At 50.0% G+C, this 11,457-nt stretch overlaps 1 pseudogene across 1 annotated transcript in view; it reads right to left on the reverse strand.

Moving 5' to 3' along the window:
* LOC309621752 overlaps positions 1–10,942 on the reverse strand; it is a 36,697-nt pseudogene extending 25,755 nt beyond the window's left edge. Inside the window, exon 1 of the transcript in view lies at positions 9,813–10,942. The product of the transcript in view is annotated as an uncharacterized misc_RNA (transcript). The remainder of the gene's footprint in view (positions 1–9,812) is intronic.
* Between the last annotated feature and the right edge of the window lie 515 nt (positions 10,943–11,457).

The following is an 11,457-nucleotide window of genomic DNA, read 5'->3' on the forward strand; positions in this document are numbered from 1 at the left end:
GTGTGAAGCGTTCATAGCCTCTTGGGAAAGTGGGGAGAATGGAAAGGACTCTATATGAGAATGCTAGGCTTTGTAAAACATTTCAGTTTTTTAAAAATAAGACTCATTTTCTATTGGACTGACAACAGTCCTATGAAATACAAAGAAAGCCGAGAATCAGTGACAGGAAATGATCACCAGTAAGAATTACAACAGTCACCGCTTACCTCGTAGCTTACGGCACTGTCCATGGTCCTTAAGAAGAGTTAGTAGAAATGCCTAGCCCATCTTGCCCTTGAACCCCTTAAAAGGTACACGACTGCTGTGTTGGTGTTTAGGGGGAGCATCTCACTTACCAGGGACTGACTTCTCCCTTGATCCCTCTGTAGTGATGGAGACTTCCCCGCTGATGAAAAATTCCCTGGGATTGCAACCTCCAAGCCAGACAGCTTTCCTATGGAAAGACAGAGAGCTTGTAAAGATGAAACACCAGTCTGCGGGAGAAAGGGAAGAAGAGAATGATGGAAATCGTTTCTGGGAAACTATTTTTACATTATGTTTTGTTTGTTCCTGGTAAATAAACTGAAATCTTCTTAACATTAAAACAAAATCTAAACCACTAAATTCAATAATACAGGAGTATAACTTTTGAAAAAAATTTCTTTGGCTGCGCAGCATGTGGGATCTTAGCTCCCCAACCAGGAATTGAACCCACGCCTGCTGCATTGGAAGCGCAGAGTCTTCACCACTGGACCACCAGGGAAGTCCCAGGAATATCACTTTTAAAGGAGAAGTTATAAACCCCTTGGTTATATGAACTGCAGATTTTTAGTAAGAAGTCAATATATTTTTTGTTAGGCACATTTTATGTTAGGCTGTCTCCCTGCACAGGATGCAGGCGCCTTGAGAATGGAAATCATATCCCTCTATAGTACGTCCCTCTTCTTTCTGCCTTGCAGTTTGCTGCTCCACTTGTTCAACCCCACCTAGTAATAACCTATACTTCCCTCGTTCCTGTTTTCCCATCTTGAAAACAGACAAAAGGCAACCAAACAACGCAAAGGTCTCAACAAATAAGGGATATCCAAAACCAGAGATGGCCAGAACTTCTGTATCCCTCATGAAACCTAGCCCGGTGTTCAATATGTAGGTATCATTAATACATGCGTGTTGACTGAAACAGTTTAAACTCAATTCTTCCACTTCCCAGTTTAGTTTTAGTCCTCATACAAAACGTGATAATCAACTTGCTTAATGCTAGGGATCACAGTGAAAAATAATATCTGAACTGACTTCTGTCAGATGAGTGAGAACTAAGGTTAATTCAGTGTATCTGAAGCATAGAAAGTGAGGGCACAAGTGGCACAAGATGGGGCTAGAGAAGCAGAGAGGATTCTAGACCACGCAGAGTCTTAAAGGCCAACAAACACTGTGTTTTCTATTCTCAAAACAATGTTTGTGAGCGATGTTTATGAGCAATGTTCCAACTTGCCTTGAAGGTTTTTTGTGTGAAGAATGGATTGGAAGGAAACAAGATATATGGACACTAGTTAGGACCTAATCGCAACACACAGGCAAGTTCAGTATTAGGGTGTTGAGGGAGAGCTGACAGATTCCAAAGAAATTCAGGAGATGAACTGAAGCGGGCTTAATGGGGTAGGAGATGGAGGAAAGGAAGGTCTTAGGGAATTAAAGGGTTTACTGCACACATGAGCAAAGTCTCAAAATTAATCATTTGAACGTACAGAGGTAGATCTCTCAAATGACTCCGGTTAGGAAGCAACGGTACGCCCTTTAGAATTCCTACAGACAACACAAATCAACTGTTTCGATGGAAAATTCGGCGGGACCGGTGCGTTTTTTCACTCCAACTTAGCTCCAGTTCCTATTACTCACATCTTCTGTGCCAAAACAACACAGCTGGAGGAACTGAAGGGGATTCCGTTTTGGTAATTAAGGAGTGTCCCCAACACTGACAGTCCCATCTTAAAAAGCACTCCCTCTGCATTTTACCCGAGGAGCAATGGCCAGAGCCTCCCTTTGAAAACGATGGGCAGAAATGAGAACATCACACACTGTCCCTTTCAGCTACTGTGAACTGAGCCGCGAGACGACCAATACCCCCTGGCACAGCGCGGACGGGCCAGCGCGCGGGGGCAACAGGGACAGGAGACAGCACAAGAGACGAAGCCCAGGCCCAGGGGCCAAGGCCTATTACCTTTCCGGCATGTGCAAAACATAAAACAGAAGCAATATTGTAACAAATTCATTAAAGACTTAAGAAAAAAACAAAAATCAGATGCTAAAGTGCCTACTCTAACCACTATACTATATTGCTTCTATAAAACAAGCACTAAACCTCAGATACAGAAAAAAACCCTTTTCGTGTCCTCACACCTAGGTCAAAATTACAAAGCGTTAATTCAGGAGACAGAAAGGGAAGGAATAAATCTGAATGAATCTGAGTCAGAACACAGTGCTATATAACCTTAGGCAAATTCCACAATACCCATGCCTCAACATGGCAAATTCCACAATACCCATGCCTCAACCTCCCTATCTATAAAGGAGTTAACCACACCAGCGCTAACCATTACTTGCCTCCTGGTAGCTTGTGAGTGTTAATTAATATTTGTAATAAATACACAGATCATCAGTTGAAAGAAACAAGGAAAACTACAGCGTTATTATTATTGCCTTGTTGCTAGAGCTAAACACCACAAATCAACATAAATAACTTATGTACACCAAGAATGTAGGGTTTGAATATGTACTTTGAAAGGCCATCATATAATTAGTTGTTTCACCTCTAATTGCTTTTCCTTTTTTTTTTTTTTTAATTTAAAAAAGCAATACAGGGACTTCCCTGGTGGTTCAGTGGTAAAGAATCCGTCCTGCAATGCAGGGGACGCGGGTTCGATTCCCGGTCGGGGAACTAAGATCCCACATGCCGCGGGGCAACTAAGCCCTCGCACCAAACTACTGAGCTCGCACACCTCAATGAGGTAGCCCACGTGCAGCAAACTACAGAGCCCACGCGCTCTGGAGCCTGCACGCCACAACTACAGAGCCCACGTGCCACAACTAGAGAGAGAAAACCCGCACGCCACAACTAGAGAGAAGCTCTCATGCTGCAACGAAGAGCCCGTGCGCCGCAACGACAATAAAGATCCCACATGCCTTAACGAAGGTCCCGCGTGCCGCAACTAAGACCCAATACAGCCAATCAACCAATCAATCAATCAAGTGGGGCGGGGGGAGCAATACAGGAATTTCCCTGGCAGTCCAGTGGTTAAGACTCCAAGCTCCCAATGCAGGGGGCACGGGCTCGATCCCTGATTGGGGAACCAAGATCCCACATGTGGCACAGCGTAGCCGGAAAAAAAACAAAAAAAGCAACACATACCCTACGGCATTTATCCCAGAGAACGCATGTTCGCACAAAAAAAGGTACACAAATGTCCACAGCATCTCTATCAGTAATAGTCAGGAAATGGGAAAAAAACTCAGATGTTCTTCAATGGGCAAGTGATTAAACAAACTGAAGTACAGCCAAACCATGGAATACTACTCAGCAATTAAAAAGAAAGCGGCACTGGGACCTCTCTGGTGTTCCAGCGGTTAAGACTCTGCACTCTCAATGCAGGGGGCCCAGGTTCCATCCCTGGTCAGGGAACTAGATCCCGCATGCTGCAACTAAAGACCCGCACAGCCAAATAAATAAATAAATAAATTTTTTTTTAAAAAAGAGGAGCACTGTTGATTCATGCAATTTGGATGACTCTCCAGGGAATTACACTGATTGAAAAAGGCCAATCCAAAAGGTTGCATACTGGGAATTCCCTGGCGGTCCAGTGTTTAGCACTCAGCACTTTCACTACCTGGGCTGGGTTCAATCCTTGGTCGGGGAACTAAGATCGCACAACCGGCAGCGCAGCCAAAAAAAAATTTTTTTTACTTAAAAAAAAAAAAAGGTTACACACTATATGATTTTATTCACATAACATTCTTTTTTTTTAATTAATTAGTTAATTTATTTTATTTTTGGCTGCGTTGGGTCTTCGTTGCTGCGTGTGGGCTTTCTCTAGTTGCGGCGAGCGGGGGCTACTCTTTGTTGCAGTGTGCGGGCTTCTCGCTGCGGTGGCTTCTCTTGTTGCAGAGCACGGGCTCTAGGCACGCGGGCTTCAGTAGTTGTGGCACGTGGGCTCAGTAGTTGTGGCTCCCGGGCTCTAAAGCGCAGGCTCAGTCGTTGTGGCGCATGGGCTTAGCTGCTCCGCGGCATGTGGGATCTTCCCGGACAAGGGATCAAACCCATGTCCCCTGCAATGGCAGGCAGATTCTTAACCGCTGCGCCACCAGGGAAGTCCCACATAACATTCTTGAAATGACAGGTTGCCAGGGACAGATAGGGCCGGGGGAGTGGGAGATGGGCCATCTTCCCCAGGGGGTATTTTCCCTTGATCATCTGCACAAAAACTTTATTGCAACTTTATCCACTGCACTATCAGATCACTATGATTTGGTGGGGAGTGGGGGAGCAGCAGTGGCTATAAAATGGCATCAGGAGAGATCCTGTGGGATGGAAATGTTCTCTATCTTGACTGTGTCAATGGCAATACCCAGGTTGTGACAGTATACTATGATTCTGTAAGATGTTACCATTGGGGAAAACTGGGTAAAGGACACACAGGAGCTATCGCACTATTATTTCTTACAACTGCATGTAAACCTACAATAATCTGGACACAAAAAGTTTAATCAGAAATGAAGGCAACACATGCCTCTTGTAACAAGTAAAACAATAGTCTGTGGTCAGTCTCTTTCTCTACCCGTCCCATTCCCTCCCTCTTGAGATAACCATGCAAACTCACTGCTCATACAAACAGGCATGCATTTAATACTTTCTGTTTACTGTATCAAAATGGGATCATACATACTACATATTACCCTGCAGCCTACCTTCTTCACCCATCATCCCTATATCATAGAGAGCTTAAAAAAAGAAAATTTTTTTTTAAGTGCCAAGCAGGATGGCAGGTATAGAAAATTTTCTGACTAGGGCAAATCTGACAAATGTTTACCGTGCTAATGTGCCATAGCTCAGCCAGGTGCATTCAGTGAGAGCACAATATGCAAGTAGCATTCTAAAGAGATCTGCAAAAAATGCAAGGTCTTCAGCAGCTCTTCGAGGATCCCATCCCCCTCTCTGCCTCCTCCATGGAACCATCCCATGGAGGTTGAACAGTTTAACTCCATTTGCCCCTCCTGCTGTTTGTGCTTTCGTTGTATACTTCTGTTCTACATCTCCACAAGACATTATTATTGTCACTTATTTACAAAATAACATATAAATATAAAGGTGTATGTACCTGGGTATATGTACATGTATATATTAGACACACACACACTTTAAGTGCTCTTTGTTCTTTCCTGCAGTTGTGTTCTTTTTTTTGGGGGGGGGGGGGGCAAGTTTTTATATTGGTAAAGTTCTGTACTACTAGAAATATAAGATTTGAAAAGAAAAGTGAGACTTGAGGATCATCTGTGGAGCTTATCCTCATTCTCCTGCTGACGCATTATATGTTTATAATTTGAGAACTGCAGATAAATACAAACTGGTCTTCTCCATACTTGCTCACTAAGGAATTCCTCATTTCTAGGAAACGTCTATTTCAAGGAAAGGAAACAAACAAAAACACCTAGTGCACTAGATGATTAAAAGGTACACATTTTATAGCCTGAGTTCGAGAAAAAAATTACCCAAGAAACGGCCTTTTTCCCTAGGAGCCAGCTTCTACTAGGGGAGTCTAGGGTTCTCTAGGCAAAGAAAAAAAACTTGCCAGTTTAAACAGAATAACAGAAACGTTCAGCCAATCAAATATACAGAACTCATCACTTGCAGTGAGGAATGAAAGGCCTGTATCAACAGAAACAATAAATGGCACCGGCAACGTCTGCAACAGAAAACAAACAGGAAATCCTTTAAAAAGCCAAAATTGCAAAGACAGATGAACAGGGTATGAAATTACACGCCGGGCAATGCACCTGTTAAAGGAAAAGAGGCGCACACCAAGTCTGAAGTCTTAAGAATTCGGTGTTTAACACTACTTCTGCATGCTGCCCAGCAGAAAACTCGGGTCCTGGCTTAATCCACAACGCACACTTCATTTAAGGAGGTGAACTGCTTGGTCTGACTCAGTTTCTTATTCTGTAAAATGAATGCAACACAGCTGTCGTGAGTCCCCAAAGAATTCTGCACAAACGCTTTGTAACTCCAAAGTGCTGTGCAAATCAGAGCAGCCCTTCTCTCCTTCACATTCGTTGGACTTAGAATTTCAGAAGTTTAGCTGAAAATACAGACGACTCGGAAGCAAGGGACTGAGAGTGGCCCACACAGGTGGAAAGAAATGCAGAAACTGGAGCACCTCATACAAACCGCAAGAGACCACGTTCACGTGCACACGTTATCAGTGACAGAAAACGCCACCGGTAGCAACTGTAAACCACTGAGAGGACCAGCAACGACATGTGTCCAAATCCAGCCGGCAGCACAGCCTCGTCGGCGGCAATGCCTTAAACACAGCTCCCCGCACTCCGCGGCCTAACAAGATCCACTTTTTCCAAAAAGTTTAGCAACTTGCCAAGTACACTGGCGTAGTTCACCTTTTTTAATTGCTAAGCAAACATGCAGGGGAGTTGAGACAATCAAGGGAATGTTCAGCCTTCCTCAAAAATAAGATCCAGGAAATTCACGTTTTGCTTGAACAGTTTCATGTCTAAAACTGATCACAAACCTCTGTTTGATGTTGTTTTCTCGCTGCTGGCCAATGAGCCCGGGAAAGAGAACCAATTCTTTCAAACAGGGAGGGCTCTCTGCACTCTTCAGCTAAACCAGCGAGGCTTTACCACCGTCACGTTTAAAATAATGAGGAGGATGCCTCCATAGAGTTTACCGGGCTGCGCTAATCACGAGGGGCCTCGGGCGCCCAGGGCGGATCCCAGCGCCGGTGGCCGCGGGACCGGACCCCCTCCCCGGGACGCGGCCGCGGGACAGGACGCCCCCCAGAACCCCTGCCCGGGACGCAGCTGCGGGACAGGACGCCCCCCAGACCCCTGCCCGGGACGCAGCTGCGGGACAGGACGCCCCCCAGAACCCCTGCCCGGGACGCGGCCGCGGGACACGAAGCTCCCCCCTCCCCAGGAACCCCTCCCCAGAGCGCGGGCCTCGCCGCCGTCTCGCAGCACCCGCCGCGCTCACCGCGGGCCGGGAGCCCCCTCAGGCCGACTGGCCCCCGCCCGCCGCCCGGCCTCCCTCCGGCCCGCGCCGCCCGCCGCGCTCACCGCGTTTTTCTTCTGCACCATCTTGTCCATCTTCTTGGCAATGCGGACCACCTCGTCCTCCATGGCCCTGGCAGGCCTGCCCCGCGCCGGGCCGCGGGGGACGGGAAACGAGCGGAGCTGGCCGGGCGGCAGGTAAGCCCAGGCGTCGGCGAGGGCCCTCACCAGGCGTCACCGAGGCGCTTCTTCACTCACGACGACTGCGACGGCGGGGGCGGCGGCGGCGGCGGCGCTCCTCCCACGCAGGCAGCGCCAATCGAGCTCCCAGCTCGCGGCGGCGACGGCGGCGGCGCTCCTCCCACGCAGGCAGCGCCAATCGAGCTCCCAGCTCGCGGCGGCGACGGCGGCGGCGCTCCTCCCACGCAGGCAGCGCCAATCGAGCTCCCAGCTCGCGGCGGCGACGGCGGCGGCGCTCCTCCCCCGCAGGCAGCGCCAATCGAGCTCCCAGCTCGCGGCCGCGGCGGCGCTCCTCCCCCGCAGGCAGCGCCAATCGAGCTCCCAGCTCGCGGCGGCGGCGGCGGCGGCGCTCCTCCCCCGCAAGCAGCGCCAATCCAGCTCGCGGCGGCGGCGGCGGCGGCGGCGCTCCTCCCCCGCAGGCAGTGCCAAGCGAGCTCCCAGCTCGCGGCGGCGGCGCTCCTCCCCCGCAGGCAGCGACAATCGAGCTCCCGGCTCGCGGCGGCGACGGCGGCGCTCCTCCCCCGCAGGGAGCGCCAGTCGAGCTCCCAGCTCGCGGCGGCGGCGGCGGCGCTCCTCCCCCGCAGGCAGCGCCAACCGAGCTCCCAGCTCGCGGCGGCGACGGCGGCGGCGCTCCTCCCACGCAGGCAGCGCCAATCGAGCTCCCAGCTCGCGGCGGCGGCGCTCCTCCCCCGCAGGCAGCGCCAATCGAGCTCCCAGCTCGTGGCGGCGGCGGCGGCGGCGGCGGCGGCGCTCCTCCCCCGCAGGGCAGCGCCAATCGAGCTCCCAGTTCGCGGCGGCGGCGGCGGCGCTCCTCCCCCGCAGGCAGCGCCAAACGAGCTCCCAGCTCGCGGCGGCGGCGGCGGCGGCGCTCCTCCCCCGCAGGCAGCGCCAATCCAGCTCGCGGCGGCGGCGGCGGCGGCGGCGCTCCTCCCCCGCAGGCAGTGCCAAGCGAGCTCCCAGCTCGCGGCGGCGGCGCTCCTCCCCCGCAGGCAGCGCCAAGCGAGCTCCCAGCTCGCGGCGGCGACGGCGGCGGCGCTCCTCCCCCACAGGCAGCGCCAATCGAGCTCCCAGCTCGCGGCGGCGGCGGCGGCGGCGCTCCTCCCCCGCAGGGAGCGCCAGTCGAGCTCCCAGCTCGCGGCGGCGGCGGCGGCGGCGGCGGCGGCGGCGGCGCTCCTCCCCCGCAGGCAGCGCCAATGGAGCTCCCAGCTCGCGGCGGCGGCGGCGGCGGCGCTCCTCCCCCGCAGGCAGCGCCAAACGAGCTCCCAGCTCGCGGCGGCGGCCGCGGCGGCGCTCCTCCCCCGCAGGCAGCGCCAATCCAGCTCGCGGCGGCGGCGGCGGCGGCGGCGCTCCTCCCCCGCAGGCAGTGCCAAGCGAGCTCCCAGCTCGCGGCGGCGGCGCTCCTCCCCCGCAGGCAGCGACAATCGAGCTCCCGGCTCGCGGCGGCGACGGCGGCGCTCCTCCCCCGCAGGGAGCGCCAGTCGAGCTCCCAGCTCGCGGCGGCGGCGGCGGCGGCGCTCCTCCCCCGCAGGGAGCGCCAATCGAGCTCCCAGCTCGCGGCGGCGGCGGCGCTCCTCCCCCGCAGGCAGCGCCAATCGCGCTCCCAGCTCTGTTCTTTTGTTTTTTTTTTTTTGAATTCTGAGATTTTTCATTTGAAGTAAATCTTAAAGCTATTAAATTCACAAATATGCTAATTTAAATACCCAATTCTATTATCTAAAACACACATTGCAAACATACAAATATCTATTCTCTCCACATGTCAGAGCCCATTCATTTCATGGTTTGGAAATGGGGAGAATAGATCCCCTTAAACTGCAAGTCAGCAGGTGTTTCTTTACAGTTAACTTTAGCAAAATTCATACAAAATATTAATGAACAATGATCTTCTTTACTTGTTAACTCACAAGGAAACACCTTCAAAACTGCATTTTGTTAAAGTTTCTGTACTAAAATGTAGAAAAACTGAACTACACAAATATTGAAAAGTTTAAAATTCCTTAATTTTTTATTCCTGGTACCACTACCACAATTTACAGGGCAATATACCTGATGTAATGAAAAGAAAAAGACAAAGCTACAACAGATAAAAGACCTCAGGAATGTACATCTAATTGACCCTCCGTTGCATGAATCAATAGCTGCACTTTTTGCAAACTGTGGCTAGGACAGTCCTGAACAAGAAGGGTTTCCTGTTTAAGCTGCAGTAACTTTTCTGACTATGGATCATCGTTCCTTCTGCGGCAGGTTTTTACAGTTCCTCTAATGCATTTGGGACGACTGTCTCAAAGTAACCTGCAGCTTTCCTGACAACTCCTCGCTCTCTCTCCTGCTAAGAACTGTAGCCCTTTTCTTCTGAGTTTTGAGAACCTTCTGCTACCATATCCACCACTTCCACCACCAGATCCATAACCACCACCATAGGGACTTCCCGAGCTTCTTCCACCAAAACTGCCCCCCTTCATGGGTCCATAATTTGATTGCTGTTGTCCACTATAATTTCCAAAATCATTATAGCTCCCACCACCACCACCATAGTTACCTCCAAAATTTCCTCCTTCATTGTAAGCATCATATCCTCCACCACCGCCACCATATCCACCATCTTGGTTTCCATATCCTGGTCCACCACCACCATAGCCTCCTCTACTACTGTAACCAGGACCACCACCATCGTTACCACCGTCGCCTCCAAATCCGTTTTATCCACCATCACCTCCTCCATAACTACCTCTGCTGCCACCACCTCCACCACCATAGCCTCCTCTTCCACCAAAGTTTCCACCACGGCCAAAGTTACCTCCACCACCTCCAAAGTTTCCTCCACGACCCATAAAGTTGCCAGATCCACCTCCACGACCTCTCTGTGATCCAGCAGATTGCATTTCTTGTTTAGAAAGGGCCTTTTTCACTTACAATTATGCCCATTAATAGTGTGGTATTTCTGAACAACAATTTTATCAACTGTATCATGATCATCAAAAGTTACAAAAGCAAATCCTCTCTTTTTTCCACTCTGCCTGTCTTCCATAACTCCTATGGTTTCAATCTTGCCATACTTTTCAAAGTAGTCTCTCGAATTACATTCTTCTGTATCTTCTTTAATACCACCAACAAAAATTTTCTTCACTGTTAGACGGGCACCAGGCTTTACAGAATCCTCTCTAGAAACAGCTCTCTTTGGTTCCACTACACGCCCATCAACCTTGTGTGGTCGAGCACACATTGCTGCATCCACCTCTTCAACCCAAGAGTAAGTCACAAAACCAAAGCCCCTGGAACGGTTTGTCTGGGGGTCTCTCATCACCACACAATCTGTAAGTGTGCCCCATTTCTCAAAATGTTCTCTTAAGCTATCGTCTGTAGTTTCAAAGCTCAGACCACCAATAAACAGTTTTCTCAACTGTTCTGGTTCCTTTGGATCATGGCCCTCCTCCCCCCGGCGGCGGCGGCGGCCGGAGTCGGGCTGGGGGCGACCGGGCGGCGGTTTTACCTCCGTTTTGAGACCGGACTCGCCTCTTCCAACTCGAGTTCAATATGGGACCGAGAGCCCAGCTCTGTTCTATGTTGGGCCATTTTACTTCAGCCCAAAAAAATTTCTTCTAGTATTCCCTAAGGTCTGCTGGGGATCAGTTTTCTTATTTTTCATTTATCTGTATTTGATTTTTTAAAATTGATTCCAATTTTCTGTTGAGATTCTCCATATTTTAATCTATTAATCCCCATCTTTTACTCTCAATATAGTCATTTTAAAGTTCTGTGCTAACTCCAGAATCTGAATTCCCTCTAAATCAATTTTTCTTGGTTTTTTTTTTTTTTTTTTTTTTTTGTCTTAAGTTTTAGTCACTTTTTCCTGCTTCAGGAATTTCATAATTTTTGATTGTGTGCTGGACGTGGTGAATAAAAAATTCATAGAGACTGAAGATGCTATTACTTTGCACCAGAGAAGATTTACCCTTTTCTCTG

This window comes from Balaenoptera borealis (genome assembly GCF_965194805.1).
Source record: "Balaenoptera borealis genome assembly, contig: HAP1_SCAFFOLD_947, whole genome shotgun sequence".
Classification (NCBI taxonomy): domain Eukaryota; kingdom Metazoa; phylum Chordata; class Mammalia; order Artiodactyla; family Balaenopteridae; genus Balaenoptera; species Balaenoptera borealis.